A 14,521-nucleotide genomic window follows, 5' to 3' on the forward strand; every position below is an offset into this window, starting at 1 on the left:
CTCCAGCCTGGGTAACACAGCGAGACTCCATCTCAAAAAATAAAATAAAATAAAATAAATCGTTTGCTGTACTATTCTGTGATATAAATACACTCCAATACTGGCCTTCCTGGCCACGATTAAACCGCTAGGTGCACAACTTTGATTCTGTGTTCAAGGGGGTAAAGAGAGGGGACAAAGTCTATCAGTGTAGAGCATGAAAAGGGAAAGTCCTTATTGAAGCATGTAAGGGAGACCTAGGATTCAGCCAGAAGCAGGAACTTGAAATCAGGGATCTAAAAGGAAACATGTCCCAGATTTCCAAACAGATATTTATAAGGGATGATAGGCCTCCCAATGTGTATAGAATGGGGGAAAGAGCTAAATTGTATTTAAATCTCAAAGTATGGAATGACCCCAGCTGGTACCTGAGTTTACATTCCAGGCTAAATGCCTTACTTCTCATAAAGCCCATAATCTGACAACCCATGGGTCATTAATTGGTATACAGGAAAGACCTTTGGAACAAGACTTAGGAGAAGTGGATCCTAGTTCAACTCTTAATTAACTGTGTAATAATGGTGAAATATTAATTGTTTATTCTCTTCTGATCACATGTTCCCCATTTAGAAAGTGGGATGATCACTGAGAAGCCAGCTTTGGGGTCTATGCTACTTCTAGAACACCTCCTTCCAAATTTCTAAAGCTAGTTGTGGTAGCTAGCTTTAAAAATGGCCCCTAGTAAGCAGGGCATGGTGGCTCATGCCTGTAATCCCAGCACTTTGGGAGGCTGAGGCAGGTGGATCACTTGAGGTCAGGAGTTCAAGACCAGCCTGGCCAACATGGTGAAATCCCGCCTCTACTAAAAATACAAAAATTAGCTGGGCATGGTGGTGGGAGCCTGCAATCCAAGCTACTTGGGAGGCTGAGGCAGGAGAATCACTTGAACCTGGGAGGTGGAGGTTGCAGTAAGCTGAGAGTTGCATTGCACTCTAGCCTGAGCGACAGAAGGAGACTCCGTCTCCAAAAACAAACAAACAAAAAAAAAGCCCCCCAGTGTATTTTTTGCCTTGTGTAGTCCTCTCCCACATTGTCCAGTTTGGTATGTGTGACCAATAGCATAGGGCAGATGTGATGGTGTATCACGTTTAATGTTAGGTTATAAAGACTGTAGCTTCCATCCTGGGAGCATTCTCTCTTTCTCTCTCTCCCCCCACCTCTCTAGCTCTCGCTCTCATTCTCAGTCTGTCTTTCTCTCTGGGATGTTTTATATCCACCCATCCCCATTCCCTCTCTTTCATCACTTGTACATGGAGAAGCTAGCCCCCATGTCATGAGGACACTCACACAGTCTTTGGAGAGGTGCAAGTGATGAGATCTCTGGCCAACAGCCAGTGGTGAACTGAGGCTGACCAACAACTTGAGCGAGTTTGGAAGCTGATTCTCCGGCTCCAGTCAAGCCTTGGGATGACTACCACCTTGTGACAGACCGTGCACCAGAAGCACCCAGGTGATCCACTTCTCAATTCCTAACCCTTGGACAATGTTAGATAATAAATGTTTGTTTTTGTTTGTTTTGAGATAGGGTCTCACTTTGTCACCCAGGCTGGGGTGCAGTGACATGATCATAGCTCACTGCAGCCTTGAATTCCTGGACTCAACTGGAGTTGAGCCCACCTCAGCTTCTTGAGTAGCTGGGACTATAGGCTTATGCGGCCTGCTAAATTTTGGGATAATTTGCCACATAATAATAGATAACTGGCTGGGCCTGGTGTGGCTCACATCTGTAATCTCAGCACTTTGGGAGGCCGAGGCGGGCAGATCACTTGAGGCCAGGAATTTGAGACGAGCCTGACCAACATGGTGAAACCTCATCTCTACTAAAATACAAAAATTAGCCCAGCTTGGCAGTGTGCTCCTGTGGTCCCAGCTACTTGGGAGGCTGAGGTGGGAGGATGGCTTGAGCCTGGAAGGTGGTGGTTGCCGTGAGACAAGATCATCCCACTGCACTCCAGCCTGGGGGACAGAGCAAGACTATGTCTCAAAAAAAAAAAAAAATTAAAACTTAAAAAATAATAGGTAACTAATGCATTAATGAAATTCAAAGATACTTCAAATTTGTTTGAACCTATTAGTAGTTGACAGTAATCTGCAAACAATAATCTATAAATCTAACCATTCAGGCAACAACTATTTACTGAGTTCCTGTGTCTTCCTACCACAGGCTATTTTAATTACAGCTGTGATATGATTATTTTTCTGGCCTTGAGAATAGAATTGTAGAGATCTGGTTGAAATCCTGGTGTTCATAGTTAGAGAGAATTTGGAAAAGCTACTTAATATCTACATGCCTGTTTCCTCAACTATAAAATGGTGATAGTACAGTATTATGATGAATAATCAAGTTCTGAAGCTTATTAAAACATAATTTGAAAGTTAAGGCATAGATTTTTAAAACTTAAAGTATCTTTCCCAGACCATAAACAAGACTATTTGTTATTTTGCTAATTATTTTTCTCTCCTGCAGCCATTGGAAGATCACAATCTTTAGCTAAAATAAATAAATATAGCAATTTAAACAGGGTCAGCTATGTTTTTAATATACTTGCTTCCTTCACTTGCCATTTATTGCTAATTTTTCAATCACATGTGAAATCCCTGATAAGGATCTGCATGTTACAAATATCCACAAATTTCCTATTTTCCCTCCTTATTATTAGAAGTTCAGATACAGGCCGGGCACGGTGGCTCACACCTGTAATCCCAACACTTTGGGAGGCTGAGGTGGGCGGATCACGAGGTCAGGAGATCAAGACCATCCTGGCTAACATGGTGAAACCCCGTCTCTACTAAAAATACAAAAAAAAAAAATTAGCCGGGCGTGGTGGTGGGTGCCTGTAATCCCAGCTACTTGGGAGGCTGAGGCAGGAGAATGGTGTGAACCTGGGAGGTGGAGCTTGCAGTGAGCGGAGATCCCGCCACTGCACTCCAGCTGGGGCAACAGAGGGAGACTCCGTCTCAAAAAAAAAAAAAAAAAAAAGAAGTTCGGATACAATTATTATAATAGAAACTTTATTCTAGCAAAATATTTGTGTGTATACATGAATACACATATTTTTCAGTGACAGAAAAGTAGTAACAATAATATAAAAACAGATATATAAATTCAGTAAAAACTAGAGAAGTAAAAATCTGAAACTGTGAGGTTATTTCTCAAGTAAATGAAGAAACTATCAAGAATCTTTCCCAGCACTTTTTTTCTTTTTTGACAGAGTCTCACTCTGTCACCCATGCTGGAGTGCAGTGCCAGTGATCTCCGCTCACTGAAGCCTATGCCTCCCAAGTTCAAGCAATTCTCCTGCCTCAGCCTTCCAAGCTGGGACCACAGGCACATGCCATCATGCCCAGCTAATTTTTTGTATTTTCAGTATAGACGGAAGGGGTTCTCACCATGTTGCCCAGGCTGGTCTCAAACTCCTGAGTAAAGGCAATCCACCCACCTCGGCCTCCCAAAGTGCTAGGATTATAGGTGTGAACCACCACGTCTGGCCAGCATTTCTGATCTATAAATACAACTGTCCTCAACCAACAGTTTACTTCATTTATTGTAATACATTCATAATTCAAAGATGTGATTGCCACTGAAAACTATTTTTCAGGGGAGGAGTTGGGAAGGGGAAAAAAGTATTTTTCAAAGGAAGTTATTGGCTGGGTGAGGTGGCTGACACCTGTAATCTCAGCACTTTGGGAAACAAAGGCAGGTGGACTGCCTGAGTTTGAGACCAGCTTGGGCAACATGGTGAAGCGCCATCTCCATAAAAGACACAAAAATATTAGCCAGGCGTAGTGTTGCGTGCCTGCAGTCCCAGCTACTCAGGAGGCTGAGGTGGGAGGATCATGGAGCCCAGGAGGTCAAGGCTGCAGTGAGTTGTGATTGCGCCACTGCACTCCAGCCTGGGTAACAGCGACACTTTATCTTGAAAAAAAAAAGTTATTTACTGTGAAGAGGGGCAGAATATGCCACACCAAAATATGCCACTTTAGTATAAGGATTATTTTGAGCTGCTTGAAAAACATCAGATGCAAGAAGGGCATCCTGATCTCTTTTCTTCCCGAAAACAGGAAATAAGAACTCCCACATGAAAGATGCCTTCCTTGTACCAGGAGAAAAGAAACATTCTTCAATGGGACATCATAGCTGAGAGAATTCATAGAAATAGACCTTGTTAAAATAATTATTATTTTGGTGGGCGCCTGTAACCCTAGCTATATATATATATATACACACACACACACACACACATATACGTGTATATATGTATATATATAAGTTATTTGTAGCATCCACACATAATTTAGTCACTTTTCCACAACTGCCTCTCATTATTCAACTTAATATAAAAGCATTTAGATTTCGCCACTTCTCTGGGTGTTCATTTCCTTATGAGGACTCTAAATGATTCGGGGCAGGTGAGCCCCCAAATCGGGGCCTAGCCCAGGAAGTTTCTTGGCTTCACCCAGCAAAGAATTCAAAAGTGAGCTGGCGGTGTTAGACAGCGACATTTATTGAAGCGGCAGTGCACAGCAGCAGCGAAGCACTAATCCTTGTGGAGTGGGGCTACCAGGTAGTGTGTGTGCCTAGAGTAGCAGCTCAAAAACAGGTCTGTAGTCATGTTCATATCTACTTGTAATTATATCCAAATTGAGGGGTGAATTATGCAGAAGTTTCTAGGAAAAGAAATGCAGACGTTTCTAGGAAAACAACCCCAGTGGTACGGTCATTACCAGGAAAGGGATGGCAACTTCTGGGTGTTGCCATGGCAATGGTAAACTGACATGGCACATTGGTGGGCGTGTCTTATGGAAAGCTGTTTCCTCAATCTGGTCCCCTCTTTTGAGCCTCGCCTGTGGAATCCCACCTCCTACCTCACCGTGTCATGTAGAACATATACATTTGTATGCTTTTCTCTTGTTATTTTTTTATTTATGGCAATTTAATTATCAGGCTCAGCTAAAAACCCTCAGGGTAGAGGTAAATTTTTGCATCCCCTTTTCTGAAATAGAAAAATTGGCATTCGTATCAGATAAGTTCATTCTATCTGCGAGATCATAATTTAAATGCTAGCAGATTAATTTTGAGGTCTATAATGGCAAGTGAAACAAAAATCTGGAAAAGTTATGTTGGAGGAGAGGAGAAGGAGCCCTTGGGAGGCTACTACAAAATAATCTTATAATCACATAACTTGAGGTTTTTATGTGCTTTAGATAGAGAGTGCTGGACCTTACCACCAGGTAATTGTATGTAAAGAATCTTGAGGCCGGGCGCGGTGGCTTACATCCCAGCACTTTAGGAGGCCGAGGCGGGTGGATCACGAGGTCAGGAAATCGAGACCATCCTGACTAACACGGTGAAACCCCGTCTCCAATAAAAATACAAAAAATTAGCCGGGCGCGGTGGCGGGCATCTGTAGTCCCAGCCACTCGGGAGGCTGAGGCAGGAGAATGGCGTGAACCTGGGAGGCGGAGCTTGCAGTGAGCCGAGATTGCACCACTGCACTCCAGCTTGGGCGACAGAGCAAGACTCCGTCTCAAAAAAAAAAAAAAAAAAAAAAAAAATTCTTGGATTTGGCCGGGCGCAGTGGCTCACACCTGTAATCCCAGCACTTTGGGAGGCCGAGGCAGGTGGATCACGAGGTCAGGAGATCGAGACCATCCTGGCTAACACGGTGAAACCCCGTCTCTACTAAAAAAAAAATACAAAAAATTAGCTGGGCGTGGTGGCGGGTGCCTGTAGTCCTAGCTACTCCGGAGGCTGAGGCAGGAAGTTTAACAGGCGAAAGAAAAAGCTCTCTGCACAGAGACGGGTCCCAGAGAAAATGGGTTCCTGCTTCCGCAATGAAATGCAGAAGGTGGTGGTGGTGGTGTTTTTGAGATGGAGTCTCGCCCTGTTGCGCAGGCTGGAGTGCAATGGTGCGATCTTGGCTCACTGCAACCTGTGCCTCCCGGGTTCAAACTCTTCTCCTGCCTCAGCCTCCCTAGTAGCTGGGATTACAAGTGCCTGCCACCACACCCAGCTATTTTTTGTATTTTTACTAGAGATGGGGTTTCATCATGTTGGCCAGGCTGGTCTCCAACTCCTGACCTCGTGATATGCCTGCCTTGGCCTCCCAAAGGGTTGGGGTTACAGGCGTAAGCCACCACGCCCGGCTGAAATGCAGAAGGTTTTAAAGATGAGCTTGGGGAGGTGGTGTCTGATTTACATAGGGCATGAAAGATTGATCGGACCAGGTGTGTTATTTGCATAGCACACAAAGAAGCTGGCTGCCCCACCCTAATCTTTTCCTATGCAGATGGGTTTTCTACCTGGCTGGCGTCATGTTGCCTGTTCCTTTACTGTACACGTGGTGACAAAGAAAAGGGAAGATGGAGCCTCCATGTTTAACGTGCCTGGGCCTCAGGTAGCCCTTTTCTATTGGCACACCTGTGCAAGTGTCCAACTTGCTTATCATGGATCACATAGGATTTTGTAAGTTACCCCAGTGACTTCACTATTACAATGTCCCAGTTTAGAGGTGAGCACTGGAAGCTTAGCTCATCCAGTCAGAGAGCAAGCGGCACCAAAGAGTCTTGGTGTTGAGTATCCCTGCCACTCTCCAAGCCCTTGTGCTGGGCTGTTAAAGAGCAGTCCCTTGACTCAGAGGTCGTATCTGCCCTGCAGCGATCATAAAGACTAACTAAATTCAGGCAAAATGTCAAGATAAGGCCTTTAGCTTCATTATAAAATGGAAACTAAAGATACATTGATAGTAATTCTCTGTATAACTTATCTTGCATCTATTACATGAGATATTTCAGAAAATGTTTTGATTTCCATTATTTCCTAGGAAACAAATTGCTGCGTTCCACCTAAAGGAAGACTTTACTAATGCCAATGTCATGTTAGGAAGATCTTTCTTCATTTCAACTAACAAAGCTTTGGTATACCAGTGAACAAGTTAAATAATGGGATATATAAAACCTTTTCAAGTAGAAGTTTGTTTGTTTTTGAGACGAAGTCTCACTCTTTCACCCAAGTTAGAGTGCAGTGGTGCAATCTCAGCTCACTGCAACCTCCGCCTCCTGGGTTCAAGCGATTCTCCTGCCTCTGCCTCCTGAGTAGCTGGGACTACAGGGGTGTACTACCATGCCCAGCTAATTTTTGTATTTTTAGTAGAGACAGGGTTTTACTATGTTGGCCAGGCTGGTCTCGAACTCCTGACCTCGTGATCTGCCTGCCTCAGCCTCCCAAAGTGCTGGGATTACAGGCCTGAGTCACTGTGCCCAGCCTCAACTAGAAGTTTTAAAATAGTAAATGGAATTGCATGTCTGTGTGATTCTTAAGCCATTTTACCTTCTCGCTCAAAGTGACTATCACTGATACCAAATCAATACCCATCATGCCGGTTGCCATATGTACTTCTGCCTCATCTCCAGGGAGGTTTAGCTAAGGGGAAATGATGGGGTCAAATCAAGCCGAGGGATGAATTGCAGACAGATGGGAACTGCCCTGAGGATGGGGTCTATGTCCTATTCATTTTTACAAATAAAGACCTGACACATAACAGTGATAATAATAAGGGAGGAGACCACCCCTCATATTGTCTTATGCCCAATTTCTGCCTCCAAAGAAAGAAAAAGTAAAAACTAAAAGGCAGATATGAAATCTACAGGCAGACAGCCTGGTACCGCACCCTGGGCCTGGTAGTTAAAGATCGACCCCTGACCTAATTGGTTCTGTCATGTATAGATTACTGACATTGTATAGAAATGCACTGTGAAAATCCCTATCTTGTTTTGTTCTGATCTAATTACCGGTACATGCAGCCCCCCAGTCACGTACCCCCTGCTTGCTCAATCATGACCCTCTCACGCGCACCCACTTAGAGTTGTGAGCCCTTAAAAGGGACAGGAATTGCTCACTCGTAGAGCTCAGCTCTTGAGACAGGAGTCTTGCCGATGCCCCCGGCCGAATAAACCCCTTCCTTCTTTAACTCGGTGTCTAAGGAGTTTTGTCTGCTGCTCATCCTGCTACAATAACACTGACAGATGTAGGCAGCAGTGATTTGGAGTATCATATGTTCTTCCCTTTCAACCATTGTACACTCTAGAAACAAAGAAATGTTTGTTTAGTAAACGCAACTTCTTTATACTCAGAACCTAGGACTTAGTCAATTGACACAATCATCTTCCAATAAATACTACACGTTAAGTTGGTGACTAGGTGCCAAAAAGGTGTAGTGTGGTTGAGGGGTATACCAAGGTTATCTGAAAGAACACACCACCATTGGATTTATGGCGTTGTATATGTGGGAGAGGGCAGAGGTGCCTCCAAGAACTCCCTGGGTGGTAGACTGAAAAGGATGGTGGTGCACATAGATGGGTCCCCTGCATGTCACCTCCAAATTAAGCTGTGATGAAGACGTCCCTGCTACACTGTAACTCACTGTCCGAACCAAGCACCTTAAAATGGGGTTGGAGGAGATGGTGAGAAGTGATAACAGTGTTGCCAGATGACATCCCAAAGGCAAGCAGAAGAGCTTTTCCAAAGCTGCTGTCCTGAGAAGGCCTCACTTCCTGCCTAAGTAGTGCCTACCTCAGTACTCGATTTAGAGACTCCAGGAAACCCCCTCTAACCCAAGGCTAGATTAGGTGACCTGATATGATCCTGTAGCACCTGTTATTACACTTTGATAGCCTATTTCAGGTCATGACTCTGGAGACTCATGGCATCAATTCTGTCCTCAACCAGACTCCATCTGTTTCTTAGGGCCATGGTTATTGTAGCCCCTGTGGCATCCCCATGGAGTAGTTAGTGTGGAGCCTCGTGAAGAGTATACACCCAGGTCATTGTGGAATGGATCATGTAGTCTTAACCTTAGAGGACTCATTTGGCCTTGTCCCTGTTTCCACCAGCATTCCACACCAAACACAACACGATGTGCAGAGGCTGAGATTAGGAATGAGTTGGCCAGAATCACAGAAGGTTGGGGTAGGAAGACCATAGTGGGGTTCTTGTGAAGGCTTCTTGATTATAGGTGACCCAACATCTTTGCTTCTGTTGTAGGATCTGGAAAGACATTCCACTTCCTATTAAAACCATCCAATTCCTACTTCCTTAGATTACATGGCAAGATGAAAGGGAGTGAATTTTCCTTAATGTGTTGGTGTGAAGCCATTGAATCTGATTGCCTTAACACTTGTACAATACCAGTACAAGTAGTGTGGAAAAAACTGACTCAATGTTAGTAGTACTTAGTAGTTACTTCGGTGGACTGGGGCTGTCTTTACAATAGGAAGATGTCAGGACTCTAGAAGGTTGGAAAAATTGACAGTAGGTGGATAAGAAGCACAAAAATAGAATGGGGCCAATCAGTGGATACTTCTGCTTTGTAGTTCTGCCCATAGTTGGACCTTTATCCTAAAGGCTAGATGAAAAGTCTGGTTATGTTTGGAAGCTGTTGGACTCCTGTGGCAGGTTGCATGTGTGGGAACAAGACTCTGAGAGGGAGACTGTGGGAAAATTCACATTGGTGCTGTTGGGAATAACATCTCAGAGGGCAAAGAGAATGTGACTGGGCAGAGGGAGAAGCTGGGCTGTGAGACAGTCACAACAAAGGCCTCAGCCATTCCCACTTAGGGCTTTCTTGCCAGTTAACAGGAACTACAGGCATGTGCTAACACACCTGGCCAATTTTTCTTTTATTTATTGTAGAGATGGGTTCTCACTATATTGCCCAGCCTGGTGTCAAAACTTGTGGCCTCAGTAGTTGACTATTTTAGTTTCATCTTGTTAGTGGTATCATGGAGTATTTGGCCTTTCGTGTCTGGCTTATCTCACTTTATATAATGTCCTTTGGGTTCATCCATGTTGTCATAAATGGCTAGATTTTCTTCTATTTTTAAGGTGAAGGATATTCCATCATACATGGATAGACCACATTTTCTTTCTCCATTCACTCATCATGGATGTGTAGTTTGCTTGCATGCCATGGCTACTGTGAATAAAGCTGCACTTAACCTGAGTGCAAACATCTCTTCAAGACTGATTTCAATTCCTTCTGATATACCCAGAAGTGGGATTGCTGGATCATATCGTAGTTCTAACTTTTTGAGAAACTTCTATATTGTTTTCCACAGTGCTCACACCACTTTACTTTCCCATCAACAGTGCCCAAGGGCTCTTTCCTCATGTCCTAACCAACATTTGTAATCTTCTGGGTTTTCTTTCTTTCCTTTTTTTTTTTTTTTTTTTTTGAGATAGTCTTGCTCTGTTGCCTAGGCTGGAGTGCAGTGGCGCGATCTCGGCTCACTGAAACCTTCGCCTCCTGGATTCACACTATTCTCCTGCCTCAGCCTCCTGAGTACCTGGGACTACAGGCTCCCGCCACCGCGCCCGGCTAATTTTATGTAGTCTTAGTAGAGACGGGGTTTCACCGTGTTAGCCAGGATGGTCTCCATCTGACCTCGTGATCCGCCTGCCTCAGCCTCCCAAAGTGCTGGGATTACAGGCGTGAGCCACCATGCCCGGCCTGGTTTTTTTTTTTTTAAAAACAGTCATCCTAACACACGTGAGGTGACATTTCCTTACTATTTTGATTTGCATTTGCCTAGTGATTACTGCTGTTGAGCACCTCTGAATATACCTACTGGTCATTCTTCTTAGGAATCAATGTCTATTCAGTTCTTTGCCTTTTTTTTATTTTTTTGAGACGGAGTCTCGCTCTGTCACCCAGGCTGGAGTGCAGTGGCGCGATCTCAGCTCACTGCAACCTCTGCCTCCTGGGTTCATGCCATTCTCCTGCCTCAGCCTCCTAAGTATCTGCGACTACAAGGCACAAGCCACCATGCCTGGCTAATTTTTGTATTCTTAGTAAAGATGAGATTTCACTATAATGTTCAGGCTGGTCTCAAACTCCTAACCTCAGGTGATCCACCCACCTCAGCCTCCCAAAGTTCTGGGATTACAGGTGTTAAGGCACCGCACCCGGCTCTTTGCCTATTTTTTAAATTTTATTTTTTGAGACAGGGTCTTGGTCTGTTTCCTCAACTGGAGTGCAGTGGTGCAATCATGGCTCTCACTGCAGCCTCGAACTCCTGGCCCTTTGCCCATTTTTGTAATAAATGGGATATCTGGTTGTTTGCTATTGAGTTGTAGGAGTTTATTATATTTTGTAGATATTAATCCATGATTAAATTTATGGTTTGCAAACATTTTCTCCCTTTCCATGTATTGCCTTTTCGTTTTGTTGATGTTTCCTTTGCTGAGAAGCTTTTTAGTTTGATGCAATCCCACTTGTCTATTTCTGCTTTTGTTACCTGTGCCTTCAATGTCAAATCCAAGAAGCCACTGCCAAGGCCAATGTCAAGTAGTCTTTTCCCTGTTTTCTCCTACAAGTTTTACAGTTTCAGATTTTAGTTTAAGTCCTTAAGCCATTTTGAGTGGATTTTTGTGTATAGTGTAAGGGACCAACTGTATTCTTTTGCATGTGCATATTCAAAGACAATTGTAGTTGCTACCACTGAAGGATATACTACTAGCATCAACTGGTTACAAGCCAGGGATGCTGCAGAATACACTACAATGCACAGAATTGAACCCTACCACTTAGAATTATTCAATCCCTAAAATAAATGAGTCCAAGGTTGACGAAACTGCTGTAAACGAGAGAAAAGTGCTAGAGACATTGGATCAAGGGAGGATTTTATTTTTTTCAGAGACAGGGTCTCACTCTGTTGCCCAGGCTGGAGTGCAGCGGCGCCATCATAGCTCACTGTAACCTCAAACTTCTGGGCTCAAGTGGTCCTCCCGCCTTGGCCTACAAAAGTGCTGGGATTACAGGCATGAGTCACTGTGCGTGGCCTCAGGATTTTTTTTTCTCTTAAGGGACACTTGAGCTTGTTTAAATGCTGCTGGATCGGGAAATGGGCCACTTTATATACTGTAAGAGAATGGGTAAATTGGTAGACTCTTTTGGAAGCTAATTTTGTAGAATTACAAACTAACATATGTAATTCCATTATGAGTGAACTATTCTATTGAAATACTTGCATACGTACATTAAGATACTTGCTCAAGGCTGGGTGAGGTGGCTCACATCTGTAATCCCAGCACTCTGTGAGGTCGAGGTGGGCAGGTCACAAGGTCAAGAGATCAAGACCGTTCTGGTCAACATGGTGAAACCCTGTCTCTACTAAAAGTACAAAAAATTAGCCAGGTGTGGTGGCAGGTGCATGTAGTCCCAGCTACTTGGGAGGCTGAGGCAGGAGAATGGTGTGAACCGGAAGGCGGAGCTTGCAGTGAGCTCAGATCATGCCACTGCACTCCAGCCTGGGCGACAGAGCAAGACTCCGTCTCAAAAAAAAAAAAAAAAAAAAACCCAAAGATATTTACTAAAATATTTTTATTTTCAGTCTTCTTTGTAGGAATGAGAAATGGGAAACAATTGCATTCTGATAAATAGACTAATGGTTAAACGAATCATGGCATATTCAAACCAAGGAATTTCGTAGCCATTTGAAGCTTGTAGTGAGCAGTAAGATTGCCAACATATGGTGAGTGAAATGAAGTCACAGAACAGTATTACTAGTGTTTATCAGTTATGTAAAGCTAACCAAAAACCCCACGTTTACATGTGTGTGTCTGCTAATACATTTTCATCAGGATCTGGAGCACTGTATCAAAGCATCATAAGTAGACTCCCTTTTCACTTTTTATTCCCCAATGGCTCAGAATTGTGAACTCTTTATGGGCATGTATTTTATAATTTTAAAATAATTGGGGTTTTTTTGGCAGGGTTTGGGGAAGCAGGGTCTTGCTCTGTTGCCCAGGCTGGAGTGCAGTGGCATTAATTTCTACTCACTGCAACCTCCGCCTCCCAGGTTCAAGTGATTCTCTTGCCTCAGCCTCCCAAGTAGCTGGGATTACAGGTGTGTCACCATGCCCCGCTACTTTTGTATTTTTGGTAAAGATGGGGTTTCACCATGTTGGCCAGGCTGGTCTTGAACTCTTGACCTCAAGTGATCCACCCACCTTGACCTCCCAAAGTGTTGACATTACAGGCAGGAGTGACCGTGCCCGGCCTAAAACAATTTTTAAACACTGGGGCAACCTCACAATAGAAAGGAAGAGTTTAAAGATGTGAATGACATGGGACAGAGGAGGAGGAAGCTCCCTGAGGATTAGATGATGGTGACAGCAATAGCATCAGGAGCAGGTAACACTCCGGCTGAGTGTTGAGATGTGCCACACCCTGCTCTAAATGCTTTACGCATATCAAGTCCCCTCATTCTTACTAGAAGTCTGGGAGGTAGATATGATTAGTCAAGGACTTGGAGGCACAGAGAGGTGGAGCAACTCCACAGCTAGCAAAGCTGGGATTCAAAGCCAGGCTGTCTGGATGCAGGGCCAGTGCTCCAGTCACTGCCCCCTACTGCTGGCTGATGGTGGGGTCCAGAGCACAGGTGATGGACTGGCCTGTGAGGAGGAGAGAAAGCTCATTAAACTTCTGGATCAGTTTGTTGCTGCATTAACACTTTCTCCAAACGTAAAAGCTCAAAACCACCACCATTGATTACCTCATGGTGGTGTAGGTCAGAAGCCTGAGCAGGCTCAACTGGGCTCTCGACCTTGCATCTCACAAGCCCCAACCCAAGGTGTCGGCAGAGGTGGGCTTCCATCTGGAGGCTCTGGGGAAGAATATGCATCCAGAATCATTGAGGGTGGCAGAATTCAGATCTTTTCAGCTGTAGGACTGACAGCTCCATTTCCTTGCTGGCTGTGAGTCAGGAATCTTTGATGAGAGTTTGCTGCATCCCTCACCATGTGGCCCCTTCAACTCTAAAACCAGTAATGATGTGTGGAATCTTTCACAGGCTTGGATTCTCTGACCTTCTCTTTGGTTATCAGCCAGGGACAACTCGAGCTCCAAAGGGTTCTCATGATTTGATTAGGAACATCCAGATGGTCCCCCTTTCCTTGTACTGGTAACATAATCTAGTCACAGGAGTAAAGTGCATCCTATTAACAGTCCTGAAGATTAGTGGGAGAAATCATGATGCCATTTTAGCCTGGGTAATTTAAAAAGAAAAGACACTTGCTTGGCTCAAGGTTCTGCAAACAGTACAAGAAGTGTGGTGCTGGAATATTTTTCTGGTGAGGCCTCAAGAAGTTTACAGTCACGGTGGAAGGCAATGAGGAAGCCAGCATATCACACGGTAACAGTGACAGCCAGAGCAAAAGAGGGAGGGAGGGGTGCCACTCACACTTAAGCAACTAGATCTGGTGTGAACTGACTCATCACCAAGGGGATGGCACTAACCCATTCATGAGGGATCCACCCCCATGATCCAGACACCTCCCACCAGGCCTTATCTCCAACACTGGGGATTACATTTCGTCAAGAGATTTGGAGGGGACAAACATCCAAACCATATTAGTAGGATGTCTGACATTCATTATATGACGCCTTAGTGAAGGGAGGTTTGAGGGCTTATTTTGTCTCCC

Source organism: Macaca thibetana, chromosome 3 (assembly GCF_024542745.1).
Source record: "Macaca thibetana thibetana isolate TM-01 chromosome 3, ASM2454274v1, whole genome shotgun sequence".
NCBI lineage: Eukaryota > Metazoa > Chordata > Mammalia > Primates > Cercopithecidae > Macaca > Macaca thibetana.